Source organism: Anas platyrhynchos, chromosome 2, assembly GCF_047663525.1.
Source record: "Anas platyrhynchos isolate ZD024472 breed Pekin duck chromosome 2, IASCAAS_PekinDuck_T2T, whole genome shotgun sequence".
In the NCBI taxonomy this organism is placed as follows: Eukaryota; Metazoa; Chordata; class Aves; order Anseriformes; family Anatidae; genus Anas; species Anas platyrhynchos.
The window spans coordinates 57,216,305-57,234,207 of record NC_092588.1 but is presented as its reverse complement, the minus strand read 5'-3'; the positions used below and the strand labels follow the sequence as shown (position 1 = coordinate 57,234,207).

Genomic DNA, 17,903 nt, shown 5'->3' with positions numbered 1-17,903 from the left:
CAAACAAACACATTAAATAAAGCCTTTTTTTTTTTTTTCTTCCATTCTTGCAAGTTCTGTACTAATTATAGTTCTTTTCATTACCATTCTTCACTTCCTTTTCTCATTTTATTAGGTTATTACCCAATGAAAGAATTTCTGGCTTATTCCTCATTTCAGAGAGGGCATGTTAGCACTGAGACATGTCCTACATGGCTTGTTGGCAACAAGTTATGTATATAATATCATCAAAAGTCAATTTCTGTGATAATATGAGACAAAATGTATAGAAATAGAGTACATTTGAAGCACATTGCATAATTAGATTTTTTTATGCTGGTGAAAACCAATTAACAAAACAATGGGATATCATACTATGCATCCACCCCATCGTGTAACAAAGTAATTATTGTATCACTTCCAAACATTATTTCAGGGTATTCCTTTCCATATGATATATGAAAGAAAGTCATTGGCAGTGTCAAGCTGCTACATCTGCCAAAAGTGCTCTTTGTTAAACAGTAATTCAAGAAGCAAATAAGTTTTTATGTATAATTAGCTGACAGAATGACCATGTGAAATAGGTGAATTTTATTCTTAATGAATAATTCATGCCTTTGTATTTATTATTTCCATTAGTTTTGTTTAAAGTACTATATTTGAGATAGTTAAGAAAGATAGGTATAATTTTTATTAATAATGCCAAAGTGTGGAAAGCAATATGGAAGTGCAGCAATATCTACTATAAGTACCAAAGCTTCATATGGTATGAAAACGGCATGTCATGTTGTGCACTTTTAGGGGTTAAGTAATCCATTGTCTTCAGAGGACACAGAAAAAACTAGAAGTAGGAACTTCATTAAGGAGAGCACTTACATTCTCTCTCATGATCACATGGGCTGGAAGTATCATTCAATTTCAGAGCACTCCTTCATAGGATGAGTTTGGTCTGTTGACCCATTTTTAAATAAACATTGTTTTTTTTTTTTTAACTAAGCCACAAATATGCTTAACTTTTACACGATGAAATATGCTTTCAGAGATCTAAGCAACATGGAGAGCCACCGACGCTTCCATCTGACATTCAGGTTTAAAAGAAATGTATTTTAATGATAGGAAATTCTGTGTCAGCTTAACAATTCCATGTGAAAGGGTGTATTTTACAGTGAAAAATATTTTGCTTTGAGCTAAAATCTGTATATGTTTTTTAAAGAAAGCATATAAGCAAACATGTAAGCAATATTCAGCTAAATATGCTAAACATAATATTTTCATCTCTGTTAGTGGAAATATTTCAGACTGGAAATTTAAAAAGTTAAAAAAAAAGTAAAAAAAATATTGCTATATATATGTTTGAAAAACAGATCAATAGTCTCCAGTTCTGCACACTTCTAGTTTATATCTCATTCAAAGACTGTTTCTCAAATTCTGTTTTCAGTGTCACTAACATACAGTCAAAACTTTTTTTTTTTTTTTGTGTCTGTGTGTGTGATTATTTTTGTGCCATTATCAAACGATTATTGTAAGACAGCAGGATCAGCTCCATCACCTATATCTCTGTACTTCTAGCCTTGTGACTCTTTAATAAATTTAACTGTGCTCAGGCAATTTTTTATAGCCATAACAAAGTTTGACTTGGTTTCTTTATTTGGGAATGTGGTGGTTTTACTGTGCTAGGCAGCTAAACACCACAACTGCTCTCTCACTTCCCCACCTTAGATGAGTAGGGGAAGAAGTAAAGAAAAGAACAACTCACAGGTTGAGATTAGGATAATTTAATAAAAAGGAAATAATAATAATTGTTAAGGAAAAATTATTATTAACTAAACAATTTAACTAAAGGAAAAAAAAAAAAAAAACAAAAAGGAAAGGGGAAAAGGGAGGGGGAAAGGGAAAAAAATGAAACAAACAAACAAACAAGTAGAGGTTATGTGGATGTGCAGAGGAAAGAAATTACTCTCTACTTCCCACAAATAAGTGATGCTTGACCACGTCCTTGAAGTAGGGCCTCAACACACATAGCCGGTTGTCGTGGTTCAACCCGGCCGGCAGCTAAACACCACGCAGCCATTCACTCACCCTCCCCTCTCCCTCTCTGGGACGGGGGAGAGAAATGGAAAGTGAAGCCCGTGAGTTGAGATAAAGACAGTTTAATAAGACAGGAAAATAATAATAACAATAACAATAACAATAACAATAATAATAACAATGATGATAATAGTACTACTACTAATAATGTGTACAAACAAGTGATGCACAAAGCAATTGCTCACCACCCGCTGACCGATGCCCAGCCTAACCCCGAGCAGTCTGGCCCCCTTCCTCCGGCTAGCCACCCCTATATATTGTTTAGCATGACGTCAGATGGTATGGAATACCCATTTGGCTAGTTTGGGTCAGCTGTCCTGGGTCTGTCCCCTTCCAGCTCTTGCTGCACCCCCAGCCTGCCCGTTGGCAGGACAGAGCAAGAAGCTGAGACGTCCTTGGCTTAGTATAAGCACTGCTCTGCAACAATTAAAGCATCGGGGTGTTATCAGCACTCTTCTCATCCTAAGCCAAAACACAGCATTCTACCAGCTACTAGGAAGAAAATTAATTCTGTTCTAACTGAAACCAGGACACCAGTGTTTGGGAGGAGGACCGACGTTTTCACAACAAGAGCCCACCCCTCCCCTCTTCTTCCTGTTTCCACCTTTTATTGCTGAGTGTGACATCATATGGAATATCCCTTTGGTTGGTTTAAGTCAGCTGCCCTGGTGATGCTTCTCTTCTCACATTTTCACCAACCCCCTATGAGGGTTAGAGAGAGCCCTGATGATGTGTCAGCACTGCTCAGCAGTAGACACAACACTGGTGTGATACCACTGCTGTTCTAGCTACAAGTGCAGAGCTGTATGGACTGTTGCAGGGAAAGTTAACATCCCAGCCAGACCCAGTGCGGGGAAGCATAACAATGTGGAGAAAAATAATCATTGATAAACAGCCTTGTAATGACAGTGGCCCAAATGGATATTTAAAAAGCAGTTTGTTTATTGTCTATGTTCATTTTATATTTAAAACATAAACTGATTATGAAAGAATATTAGATCAACCATAGCTTGTAATAGCAAGCTATGAAAAAAAGTAGGGGGGAAGAAGATAGAACTGAAAAAAAAAAAAAAAAAAAAACCTTCAAAATTCTGAAGCAATCACATGAATTTTAATAAAAGTGAGGACAATCTAATGTTGCACTGATGCTTCACTTTTTAGATTTCAAATTAGCTGACACATGCATTATGGTATGCTTCTGTAAGGCTGCAGAATAACCACATTAATGTCCCAACAGCTCTAAAATAAAAAATCTGCAAAATTATTTGGTTGCTATGCATATTGAATATTAATGACATTTAATACTGCAGTTTATTAACCTTTTACATTAGTGGTCAGAAATGAAGCATTCTGGGAACAAATGCATGACAGAAGGGAAAAATGTTTCTGACGGCTATTGGGCTCAATTTGATAGTTAATAAAAAACATCAAGTCCATATTATGTTAGATTAACAAAGATCTGGATTCCACTTGACAAGTCATTATTATTAAAGGCAAGTGGAGGGTATTTTCAAATACACCCTGGAGTGATGCATGTTAAAATATGTATGGCAAACTCTAGAATGTCAAGGACATTTTGTGCAGCATATAATGGAAAACTGCATGTAATGTGCAGTTTGGGAACTACTTTATGTACCTCTGAAGACCTCAAAGCATCAAAATGAATGTTTTATTGAAAGCTGTCATGCCTGGTGCTGGGGCTGAGTATTGCAGATATTTAGGAACAGCCATCCATTTGGCAACACAGCCTTTCTGCTAAAGAAGAGAAGGAAACAAATGTGACTAAATGACCCATCTCTGCTCTTCTGTTTTGTGTTAATTACATCACTTGTGTTATTCTAACATGTTAATTTAGATTTTCATGTTAAACATGAAAATCATGCTATGAAAAAATCATGCTATGATTTTCATGTTAACACTCTTGTATATTTCTAAATATACAAAGCTTTATATTTTTGCCCTCAGAATTGGATAAATACATCACTTTCCAAAGCCTGTGGCCTCATCATCCATTTTTCTGGTCTGACTCTGGTCTGATTCAGCTTTATGGTCAGTGTCTTTAAAAGAGAATCTCCCTTGTACTTGTTGAAACATTTCTGCTTTATTATAGAATAGTATTATCATGAACAAAGTTGTACTATACTGAAAGCAAGTTTGGAACACATGATCTCCTATGTCCACTGCCTTTGACTCTGTCTCCTTTTAATATATAAGTAATGTATTTCCTCAGTAACAGGTAAAATAACAATGAAAAAAATATATAAATCAAAGAGTATTCTGTAATACAGCAATATTTGATTCCATTTTTTATAGTTTACATTTTACTTTCTAATTCCAAATGTGTTAACCTCTATCAGTCTTCAAGTAACTGTGATCTACTGGTGTTTGTCCAGAGAGAATGTTCATTTCTGAACAAACCTTAAGCAAATGATATTTGTACATTTGCTGCTGAGTGTCATCAAAGTACTCTTGGACTAAGAGATGCTGAAATTTAAAAAGCAATGAGCAGAAAAAGACCACAAGTGAAAATTATCATGAATTAACGTGTATCTGGTGGTTTCTAGGATAAATGCCTGATAGAAGGAATAAAGGCTGCAAGGCAGGGCATATAAAAGTGCTTCCTCAACATGAAAAATGTACAGTACTGATGATTTTTCAATATGTCCACATCTAATTCTTGCTTTTATATTGCCTTTTATTATGCCTAGAGATGGACCATGAAAAGAATATGAATATTATTCTTTTCTGTGTATGATAGTGTCTTCATATCTAAATTTATATGATTTCCCGTAATATGCTCCAAATTTTGCAAAGCTATAATACAAAGCTTATTAGTCTTTGCTATCTTCATGAAAAGATTACCTTGTGTTTGTAATGGGAGAGGAATTAAAAAAAAATCCATTTATTATGTTATATGTACTACATAGTACATATATATTATTATATATATTATATATATTGTACTATATGTACTATATATATAGTATATATACTATATTTACTATATTATATATACTATATAGTATAGTATATAGTATATATACTATATGTACTATATATAGTACATATATATATATATACATATACATATAGTACAGTACATATAGTATAATATAGAAAGGATGTATAGCTATATACATATATGTAATAATATAGCATATTAATCCATTATGATGTATAATTTATAAAAGATTAATGTATAATTAATGGATATACTATATATACAAGGATATATATGTGTAATATACCATATATATATATATATAGTATAGTTTCACAATCATGAAAACAGATTCATTACCTTACTGCACTTATTCTGTTCAGTTTAGGATTTTCATAGAACCTATCTATGATATAATTTACTATACTGATAGGAAAAAGTACCATGCTGAATGACAGCTCTTCTTGACTCAATATATTCACTGAAATTTTATTTGCTATATAGAAGACAATGACAGTCATTCATGAGGGGTCTAATTCTTAGCCAATAAGAAATTATGTAGCTTTATTGAAATAAATTTGCCTATGCCAATTTGACTCCATGTGAAAACATATTTCTTACAGAGTTCCTATGAAATAGGTGGAAATTCTACAGACTAGAGAGTATAGATCTGAGTAACCCTTGTAGGTCTAAATTTCTCATTGTCTGAAAATAAAGCCAGCAGAGTTGCTTTGCTCTGACAGCTCCTAAACATAGATATTGTCAGCCTTTCCAAATTTCTCTGATAACTTTTACTGCCATCTGACTTTACTATTGCCCAGGTTACGGAAAGAACTGAAGGGTATGCTATAAATGGTAAGCACTCATCTTGTCTTTCTAATTTGAATTCAGTTCAATTCTTTCTAATTTGAATTCAATTTGTTACTAAGCATACTTGTCTCAAAAATTGTGTAACATTTTAATTTATTAATATTCTTAGGTAAATACTGTTAACATTCAGACTGAGAGAGCAAAAATATTATAAAGAAGTGTTTGAAGGGGAGTTATAATTATCCCCCAGCTAATCTTTATCATCCTATTTTCAAGGTTAAAATCAAGGTTCAAGGTCATTTTCAAGGTTCAAGGTACTGGCATACAGAGACAAATCGTTGATTTTAACACTTTATCTCCCATAATGGCTCATAATAAGAATCTTAGAGAAAAAAAACTACAAAGTTGAGAGAAACTCTAGAAAATCACTTTTCAAGTTTTCCTCATTTGTTTGTTTAGGAACTTCATCAGTAACAGATTTCATCTGAACAATTATGTTTAATGTCAATAGGTTTTATTCCCTATGAAGTTAATTAATCTTCAGTTTATTTATTTATTTTATTATTTGTATTTCACGATGTTCTTCAGGTCTATAATTCACTTATGAGCTGTGTCACACCCCCCCCCAAAAAAATAAAATTAAAACCATTGATAAAATTATCTCTTGTAGCCTAGCTTCTGTGTTATGAGAAAGTCATTCCTTATCTGTTTTATCCAGACATGCATGATTATACAGACCTTTCAAAAATCCTCCTTGGTCAATTGTTTTCTAGGCTAAAGAAAATTTCTCCTGTGGAGGCTATATTGTACTTATAATTATCTGTCTTATTCATCTCTGTACCCTACCTTACACTTCAGTACAAATCTTTTTTGAGTTATTCTGGTGCTAATATTCTTTACTCATAAACCCTATTTGTATATAATGACTTTTTTTGTCTAGTCTTTGTTTTCTTGTGTGTGGATAGTTATTAATTTATCACAGTCCTTGTTAATCCACAGTGTTATAATTTCTTGAAGAGTTTTTAGCAAGGAGCTTTAAACTTTTTTGAAGAAACATGTTTTTTTTTTATTACTATTTCTAAGTCATTAGGTCTAGAATAATTCCAGTCTTTCTGACCTGACTAGTAGAAATATATTAAAGTGGAATTTGTTTGAGATTTAAGACCAAGACTCCAAATGCCCTCTACATGTTCAAGGTATTCAAGATTTAACATGAACTAACAAGTTTTCAAAGGACTTGCATAATTTTCTATTTTTATTTTTTTTGGCAAAATTATGATAGTGTCTAGGTACACAATTAGACAGTGGTAGTAAAAGAGACTGAAATATACAGATTTCAGTTAGAGATTAGTAACTTTTAGTTAATAGAACTATTAGTTCTGACAGAACTAATAGAACTAATTAGAACTAATAGAACTATTAGTTCTGTCAGGTGCTCTACTTCTGAGTGATTGGTTATTGTCTGGACATTGCTCAAAGACTGTGTAAGTCCACAATGAATTAATCACTTAATTCTAGATAAGGTGAACAAAAAATCAAGAGCACACTGAGGACTGAAAAATTTGGGCTTTGACCCCTAACCTAATGCTAAGCCAACTCATTAATTTTTGTATTCCTTCTCATCAGTCCTTCTTCTTTTTCTCTAGTCTAACAGTACAGTTGTCATACTTATAAGGGGCTTATAATTTATCAGTTATCCAAGAGGTCTACGCTTAAAAAAAAAAAAAAGAAAAAAAAAAAGGCAGTGGTCTCAAGCTCCAAGTTTAATGAATACTATAAATCAAATCAGTGATTCATGACTGTCATCATCCATTACAACTACAGTGTGAATGGATGTTATACTACTCAAATAACACACCAGAATGTTGTCTTGATACAAGAGTTCGGGAACGTATAGTGAACCGTCTATATTCTGCATGAATATTTTAAGGCATTTTATGGTAAATAATGTGCTGAGTACTTTGTATCATCAAGTATACAACAATTTCTGTCATATGCTGGACAAATTTTCTAGACATTTAGTATAAAAGCAGAGTAAATTTATAAAAACTCTGGAGATTTTTACTCCTTGAAAAGTTTCTAAGAACTCCCAATTTTCCTGTAAATTAAACATTTACTGAGTTTTGTTTTCTGTGTGTTAGAAATGGTAGATAGAAATGCTAGACAGTATACTGATACTTCAGGGTAGCACATCAGGTACAATATAGCATTCCTGATGATTTTTCAATTACAATGATTTTTAAAAATATATATTTGGGGATTGGTCCTGATATATTTCTTTTAACCAGTCACATGTATTTTAAGTCTTTCATTTTAATATCACATACAATTTTCAATATATAACATTTCTTGATCAGGTTTATTGCTTTCATATTTTATTTCACATATGTATTGCTATTCCAATCTATTTTTAAACTTAAAAAAAACACTTTTATTTTTTGTATTTTGTATAAAGGTTACCTTCTTAAAAGTCTAATCCATTGTTTCAAAGCAGAAATTTGCAGACTAGTTATATGTTTACATATACATATACATGTGGACACAGATTAAATATACCCAGAATTAAATGTAATTTAATATTCTATGATGTCACTACAGTCTTAATTTGCATAAATAGTGTCTAATTTATTTCCATTTATGCCCACCTCTCTTTTCAGGAAGATGCTGCTGCCATTTCATGTCCTCTCTTTCTCTCTCTCTCTCTTTCTCTCTTTGATTGCTTTTAGAAATAAAATCTTTTGCAGTGGGGAACATGCTTTTGCATGTTTTTGTTTTGTTTTGTTTTATTGAAGTCAACGAAGCATCCTCATGCTTCACTTGTTATTTGTTCTCATAAAAAAAAAAAGAAAAAAGATTTCTAGTGGTATTTCTGACTATTAATTGTCTATCTTATATATCACATTATACATATATATGTGTACATATATATATATAAATGTTTAAAGCCTGTGAAGAATGGAAAACTATACAGATATACAGACATAGGCTAATATTTTACTTCACTAATCCATCTCTGGATCACGCAGGAATCAGCTAAAATGTCCCAGGTCTCCTGAGGCTTTTAATTGGAAAATGGAGTTGTCAACTTTTTCTAAATCCGAAGTTCAGAATATCTGTGCTAGGTCAACCTATGAATTTGCAGTGTTTTCCTATGGCAGTATCAATTTATTTTCAGTATCTAATTTAGTTTAGTATTTGCATTTATGATGATAAAAGATCTTGCATACTAGCACAGGATAGACTGTGATGTTAGATGAAAAGTAATGATATCAAAATAGCAAGTGCAACAGTAGGATTGTATTAAAACAACTTTGTCCATACTTCAAACTATCCTTGCTGTCTCTTAGATTTTCCTTAGTCTTAGATTTGACTGAGCTTCTGCAGTTATGTGCAATTCTGTTTCTATGAGTTATTCATTCAGTACTGACCTTTGTAATAAAACTTATAAAATGAGAAATGTAGCACATATTGAAATTACAGAACTGTTATTTGTAACACTTCAGTTACCATATTCAGAAACTTTTAAGGAGCCTAATAGCCCTTAGATGGTCCAGCAGGATTAAACAGCACACAAAATACTGAAATATTAGAAAAAAATGAAAGAAAGACTATTCTTTGAGATCGGTGAAAAAATATTTTATTTCCATTAAATTTAAATGGAGATGTAAAAGTCTTGAACTTTAAAGTCATTCTAAATAGGATAAGAATGAATGTATATACAAAGGAATAGAAACATAAAGTGTCAATACAAAGAAAATTGTGAAAAGTTTTAAGGTTGAGTTTTCATAGCAATTTTTTTTTTATTCCATGGTTAAAATAATTGGCAATTGCATAGTAGAAACAAACTGATCAATTTAGCTTACTCAGTATTCTCAAGATGTTGAATAATAGCCTACTCCAAGTATCATTAAAATTCTTTTAATTAAGGGAAAGAGTTGCAATTCCTTTTGCAATTTAAAGGGCTTCATTAAAATACTTTACATGTTATGTAATTTGCTTTTTTAAAAATTCCTACAAGAAATATTTTTATAAATCCATTTATATGTCAATATTCTGTCTTCTGAGACTGGGTCTTCTTAATTAGCAACTTGTCCTGAAAAACGAGGGGGAAGCATAAAAACAGAACATAATGTAAAAATCTGAAAATATTTCTGGATCTGAGATGTGAGACTAGACACCAGATGAAACTCATGAAGATCCTTGCTTTTGATCTCAGTAATATTGATGACATTTAATCAGTGGCCTCTACCTGGCCTGAGCATACCTCATATACACTCTTTCAAATAGGATTACATGCCTAGAATAAATACAAATCATACCAGTAGTCTTCTATACTACAAACTAAAAATGGTAGAGAAGAATAATAATACAATGTAACCCCCCCCCTTTTTTTTTTTAATTGGATTCAAGCTATATAAAAATGCTTATATCTATAAATACATTAATTGTATAGATATATTCAATATTTTTTCTTTGCTAGTCCTAAAACCAGGCAAAACTACCATGACAAAAGAACTGAGGTCTTTTGAATACACTTTTCAGCTGAAACTGGCTGAAAATGTGAATAATTATGACAGAGACAGGTAGTTTATTTTAATTGTGGAACTGTTTTAAATACAATTTTGTATACATATAGGAAAATACTAATTTCAATGTTTATACTTTTAGTCCATTTATTGCATAGTAGGCAAACACAAAACAGAAGTGAGCCTTGGCCAGTTTTCTTTTTCATGGTTGCTTGCACACATTCTTCGTAAGAGAAGAGCTTTGTCTAGAGCCTGGTAAATATCTACTCAGAGATTTTATGTATTAAAGTTTGTTCTTCTGAAGATGATTTCAAAACACTATCCTTTACATAATCACATATTGTCTACATAAAATAGTGAAAAATCTTTGAGTTTGCTTCTTGTAAAGATGCAAAGATAAAATAGATGACTGTGAACTCAACATGGGATGAAAAGCATGCTGAATTCAACATTAAACACCATTTACAGTTAAATAATTAGTCTTCTGCTAGATATTCAGAAGACAGTTAGTCATGGAAAAGAGAGACCAAATGGTTATTCACTTTTCAATTTTTTGTCTGTCTATTTTGTTAAATAATTTCCATATAAATTGTAAGTGACATTTGATGCTCAGAGCGGGATCAGCACTTTAGTTTGATCTGAAGCTCTGGTAGTGTATAAGAAAAAGACCAGGACCTCTGAAAGAATGTTCAAAGCTTCCAGCTTCCTGTCTATGTCTTGTTTTTCTGCCCTGCCACCAGGATTTCTTCAGGTTGTCATTACTCACTTGTCAATGCAAGTCATTCTCCAGGTTTTGACTTGGAGACACAAAACAAGTCAAAAAAGGAGATGCGTGGCAGTTAAGCCTTTCTCTGTCTTCTGGTCTCACATGCTTGGTTACACTACTCAATAATACAGACTTTTTTTTTTTTTTTTCCAGAAATTTTCACCACCTGAAAAATTCTTGCTGTTCAAGGACTCTCACTGCTTAGTTTCTGAGGATGGATGCTTGGTTGCTTTTGACAATGAAGTCAGCACTCACTGGGAGAAGATATGCTGCATGGTGGATAAGACAGGAGTTACCGAAAGTCAAGGAATCTCACAGAGTGTGGCTTCATTCAGTTCCTGCTGAGCTGAAGTGGCACTAGCACTGTTTTGATATAGACATTTTAATAAGCTACGTGCAAAGTAAGGTATAATACTGTGCTGATAACTGTGTTAGTATTATTGATGAAGAACTTCTACCAATTTAATGAAAGAAATCCTAATTTAATAAACAATCAGAAAAGAAGTTAGTACAGGTATAACATGGTATAAAAGTCCGACGTTCTCATGAGAGTTATGGAAGCCATGCCATTTCAGAAAATCTTCTAGGCATGGTGCTAAAAGTAAGCGTGTAGAACACCAAGAAAATAGTTGTTTGTCACTGCTAACAATATAATAAGGGATTTTGGTTTTTTATTTATACTCATTTTTCATAACATTTACATGAAGAAGGAGGAGGAGAGCAGGAAAAGACAGATAAGATTCTGCCAGGAACCAAATTGTCTCTTTAGCAGCTCTGAAAAAAGCCATGTTTACATCTGGGATTTGTTGCAGTGCCATCCCTTGTTCAGTGGACCATAGAAGGCTGTAAATATGGAAACAGATAACATGGCTGAAGAAAAGCTGCTAGCAGTTTTTTACACAATGAAAAAAAAAAAAAGGTTTGATTTTTGGTGAAAAAAAATGTTAACACAGCCTTTCTGGTTTCTAAAATGTGTGACCTTTGATAGCAGTTTCCAAGCGATGCCACAGACTAAAACCAATATGGTTTCAAATGAAGTGCATAGGATCTGAATCTAATTCAGCAGTCACCTGCATTATATCATTGTATGCACAAGGTGCATTGGTACAGTCTAACAGCCAATTCAAGCACTCTCTGGCAAGAGTTCCTTAATACACTTCTCTGCAGCTTCCTTCCTCAGGTGAAATAATTGTAATGATGGCTATATTACACTTATGCTTCATTTACAGCTATAATATCATAAACCCTACTAACGATATTTCAGCATGTCTGGTACCTACTGTGCTCAACAGAAGTATTGCAGCGGTGATACATGGTGGCAATTGGACCATCCCTTCTGACTTTGTCATGCCCTGGAGTTTTATCTGACTGCTATGGTTGTCTCCTCCTGGTTTCCAGGTGATGTACCTGAACCAGGAGTGTGAAAAGACATCTATAACTGGAGAACAGTGTTCCAGTGGTATATTTCCACGAGGGTCTGACATCTATACTTTTGCACCCTCAAGACTCTTTGTGGTCAGATGTCTGGTCTGACACTGGCTGGAAACCATATGTTCTGGTTTCAGTTAGGACAGAGTTAATTTTCTTCCTAGTAGCTGGTAGGGTGCTATATTGTGGCTAAGGATGAGTGCTGATAACATGCTGATGTTTTAATTGCTGCAGAGCAGAGCTTAAACCAAGCCAAGGATGTTTCAACTTCTCACTCTGTCCTGCCAACAGGCAGGCTGGGGGTGCAGCAAGAGCTGGAAGGGGACAGACCCAGAACAGCTGACTCAAATGAGCCAAATGGTTATTCCATACCATCTGACATCATGCTAAACAATATATAGGGGTGGCTAGCCAGGGTGAGGGGGCCAGACTGCTCAGCATTAGGATGGGCATCAGTCAGTGGGTGGTGAGCAATTGCATTGTGCATCACTTGTTTCGTACATATTAGTAGTAGTAGTACTATCATTATTATTATTATTATTATTATTGTTATTATTATTTTCCCATATTAATAACCTGTCTTTATGTCAACTCATGGGCTTCACTTTCCCATTTTTCTCCCCCATCCCAGAGAGGGAGGGGGGAGGGTGAGCTGTGTGTTGTTTAGCTGCCGGCCGGGTTAAACCACAACACCATAGAGTCCACAGGGAAGGTAACTTTGGCTGGAACCACCTGGGAGGACTAGTGTCAAGGTCATGACTGTTTCTGGTCTCCTGTTTCTGTAAAGTGTAGAAACCACTAATTCAATTCCTAAGTGGCATTACTTAGAGTGCCACCATATATACGATGTTGGGCTGACAAATGAACAGGGAGCTCTGCCATCACAGGCTGCTACTAGATGGTTAAATCTCATAGTAGTGTCACTTGGTGTGGTGCTTTTACTCAGCTGGGCAGCAGAGCTCCACCACAACCACTCTCTCACTCCCCCTCCTCGGAGGAAATGGGGGAGAAAATAAGATGAAAAGGCCTTAAGGGTTGAGATAAAGACAGGGAGATCACTCACTGGGCTGCCCACGGGCAGCAGCTCTTCAAGAATTGCTCCCACATGGCTCCGTACCACGGGGTTGATCCCCCAGCAGCAAACTGCTCCAGCACGGGTCCCCCACAGACAGCAGCTCCCCCCAGACCTCCCGTTCCTGCTGGGGCTATCCACAGGCCGCAGTCTCCTCCAGGCCACATCCACCTGCTCCACCGGGTGCTCTTCCACGGGCTGCAGCGTGGAGATCTGCTCCATGTGGGACCCATGGGCTGCAGGGGGACAGCCTGCTCCACCAGGGGCCTCTCCACAGGCCACAGGAGAACTTCTGCTGTGGGATCACCTCCTGCCCTCCTTCTGCACTGACCTTGGGATCTGCAGGGCTGTTTCTCACTCCTTTCTCTCACAACTATTGCACAGCATTACAGCATTTTTTTTTTTCCTTTCTTAAATATGCTTTTGCAGAGGCAGAAACAACATTGCTTATTGGCTCTGCTCTGGGCAGTGTCAGGCCCCTTTGGAGCTGGCTGGAGCTGGCCGGTATCTAACAAACATGGGGAAGCTGCTGGATTTTTCTCAGAGGCCACAGCTGCAGCCCCCTGCTACCGAAACTATGCTGTGCAAACCTGATACACTAGGATATATTTTGTTTCTTTCCTGCCAATATATCAAATGTTTTATTGAGTTGTTCAGGAGACAATTTATCCCAAGTTACTCAAGTTGACTAAATCTCCTGTATTGTCCTATAGCTTTAGTGTATACCATAGGTTTTAACAAAGTCCGTACTATCACTACTTATTAAAGACTTTCTAAATGTGTCTTACTTTATTTTTAGCTCCTTCCAATTGAATGATCTTCATGATTATTTTTAGTTTGAGTGGTCCAGATGATGAATGGGTGGCTAGGAAAAGAAAGTCAGAGAAAAGAATACTGATGCAGTTAATACTGGTTCATGTCCATATGCAACCAAACCACAACCTGAAAAGTGAATTAGGTGACACAGTATTTAATGTCCAAAGTTCAGCAAAGTTCAGTTGTTTGTGGGTTCTTTTCCTTCTTTTTCATCTTTTGACTTTTTTTTTTTTTTTTTTTTTTTTTTAGTAACAGGTAACGACCTTTCACTGACTGCAATGAATTTACAATGGAACATTTAAAAAATAACAAAGATAAAAAAATCAACAACTAACATATGAAGTACCATAAAAAATAAATTGCCAATTATATTTTGCAAGGTAGACAAAGACTCAGGGTCTTTTAAGTATATATTAAAATGACAACTGTAATGGAAGCATAGGAATAAGACCTAATACTTATGTGTGTTACTTGTAAGTTCTAAATGATTATAATATGGTGATCCTTTTAAATGTATTGGTATACGTAAGTGTCTGCATATAAATATATATTTGTACATGCATACATATTTTACACATTTTAGACCCTCTTTAGGGGGGAAGAGTTTTTCAAAATGGAAGTCAACAGAGAGATACTTTTGGAGATAAACAGATTTTGAAAATTAAGCTGTCCCAGATTTTTAACAATTATATCCTCTCTTCATGCCAACTAGGGTATCCCAACCTTCAGTCATATTAGTTACTTTCATTTAAGCTTTCTACATTTTCTTCTGTTGACTGCTTTTTGACTAGAAAAGTCTCAAAGATGTTTTTGAAATCTGTATGGGTATGATATTACTGAACTCTTTTACTGCATGCTTGTTTCATTCTTCAAAGTTCAGACTTTCCCTAATGAGTGACAAGAGAAAGAAGCTCAGGTCTCTTGAAAGCTTTGTCTTAGAAGAATTTAGTTCCTTGTGCCTCAGATTAGGCCACTGCTTCTGCTACTATTGTCCCTTTGGGTGGACACTAAAATTTTGTAATGTACAAAGAACCATGTATCAGATTTAAGCAAAGAATAGCTTCCAAATGTTACAGTGAAAGAAATAGGCTTGCTACTGTAAACTTTAAGACCTTATTTGATTTTTCAATAGCTTTATATTTAATTTTATTTTTGAAAATTTCTTGTCCGTACCTTCTGATTATTGTGAAGGATAAATGCCTGCCCTCTTGAGGTTGTATTTTTTATTATCTATTGTGCTGCTTTTACTTTTTCTACCATGGTCATCTAAGAACTTAAATCAAGGAACAGAGTGCCACATTTTCAAGTCTTTTTTTCCCCATCGATCTGAATCCCTTTTTCCCTGCAGTTAAGGAAGACTGCAGATTATCTATTGGTACTTAAAACCTCCAAAAAGCTCCCAATACATTTGTCCTCATTAATGGTTACCTCCGTTATTCTCATTATTAGAAATGGCCCACTAGGGGATCCTTCTCTCCAACTGGCAAGTTCAGTTAGAAAAAATGTCAGTTCTTTCATTTTTATTCTGAACTCTACTCATCTTATTTATGAATAGTTCTCACAGAAGTCATTTACAAATGGTATTGCCTATAGGACATATATCCCACTGCTGTTTTTTAGGATTCACAAATGGCTTAAAGGGATTTTATTTTACTGCCTTTCCCAGCAATTTTCATATCAAACATTCTCAAAATACAGACAAAAAATCTATTTAAACTGTTTGTATTCTGCCAGCTCTACCTCAGCTCTGAGAGTTGAGCTGCAGTTCCTTTTTATTTATTAGCACTCACTAGTAGTAAAATGTTAACAGCTTTGCTTCACAAACTATTTCTTAAATCTGTCATGTTCATGTTTATTGATTTGAAAATGGTACTAAGGTCCTTATTGTTTATACAGTGTCCTTGTACCTACATCTTTCATAGACAGATTTCCTTCTAATTCTTAAACACTATGAGGTAATTTAACAAACAAGGAAAGTAAAATTAGCAAAAATAAAGAAAAAATAAGAGAAGCTTCTGCACTATCTCCTTATTCACAGAGAAAGGAAATAAAGGTGCTGGGGTAGATGTTCAAGGGACATTTCAGCAGATAAGCAGGTATGCAGCTACAAATTCCTAGCTGACACACGATTAGGAACAGAGTACCGAGATATACTTCTCTTGCAAATTAGTCTTCACTTAATCAATGAATTCAAATCTTATTAAGGTGTGAGAAGGTGAGGGTGAGCTCATGCTGACTATGCACTGTCAGTAGTAGGTCTTATTTTCACAGAAAAGCACGTTCTTAAAATGGTAAAAGTCTGAAAGTCTGCGCTGGTTCAGTGAAAAAAAAAAAAAAAAAAAAAAAAAAGAGTCAAATAACCTTCTCCAAAAGGCACATATCCTTGAATTGAAGAAAGTGGTGGTACTTTGTTGCATGATGATGGCAAAGAGAAGGAACTCTGTTAATGAATATTTCAAAACCATGACTTAGTCATTCACAGTCTGACACAAACATATTTTACCACTTTTAGAAAGAAAGTAAAATTCTTGCCATTCTTTTTAAAAACTTGCAGTAATGGGACTCTTTGTAAAGACAGTGGTACTTTTTGAAAATAGTGGACAGGGTTAGAGATGGTCTTTTCTTTACTAAGGAGAGGAACTTTACAGCATGATATCATAAGCTTTTTTCCATAAGGATATAAGACTGTTTCCCTAATCTTTCATGAGATCAAAGATTTACAATAATATGGGGGATAATAAACAAAGAAAAAAAACATACAAACATAAATAACCAAATGAATAAAAAGAACAACAAAAAACTCACAAACAAACACAAATGCTGTGATATTCACATCCTTGACCTCTGTCTCTAATAAGATTCTCTATAATCATCCATCAGAACAGGTGGCTAGCACCCTATATCAAAATCTGAAAAGAAAAAAAAAATCTTTAAGCTCTATAAACAGTCTTGTCACATTTTTTTATGTCTTCTTAGGAACTTGTTTTGGTTTCTAGGCCAGATAATTTTTCTTTTCTCTGAAATTACCTTCTCACTTTCCTTGTAAAAGTGATGAATTTATCTAGTCTCAGTTGCAGTAGATCTGTTCACAGTAGATTACTTCCTGACCGCAGAATTACATTGAGCTGTCTCTGAAAGCACTTACAGAGAAAGAAACTCTGGAAACATCAGTTTGAGTAAACGAGATCTGTTCTCTGGAGGAGGGCCCTGAAGCCTCATGGCTTCAGAGGGCTATACAGGGGCCTATGAATACTCTATAAAACCCGTAACACTCTTATCTGAAGAAATCATAGTTCAAAAATCAAGGGCAAATTCAACATTAAATTTAAACTAATAAATTTAGGTGCCTACATATAAGTTCCTGGCATCTAAATTCCTAGGCATCTAAGTTCCTATTATAGTTGTTGCAGATATATCTTCCAATTTTTTGAGCTTGATTTGGGCAAATTTTAGAAATAGGCAAATCCTTGGTGAGAG

The 17,903-nt window shown here is 34.6% G+C and overlaps 1 long non-coding RNA gene across 1 annotated transcript in view; it reads left to right on the top strand.

The window, feature by feature from the left end:
* The window catches only part of LOC140001715 (uncharacterized), a 36,250-nt gene extending 23,109 nt beyond the window's left edge, over positions 1-13,141 (top strand). Inside the window, exon 3 of the long non-coding RNA XR_011807209.1 lies at positions 11,264-13,141. This is a non-coding gene — a long non-coding RNA (uncharacterized lncRNA). The remainder of the gene's footprint in view (positions 1-11,263) is intronic.
* The last annotated feature ends 4,762 nt before the right edge of the window (positions 13,142-17,903 follow it).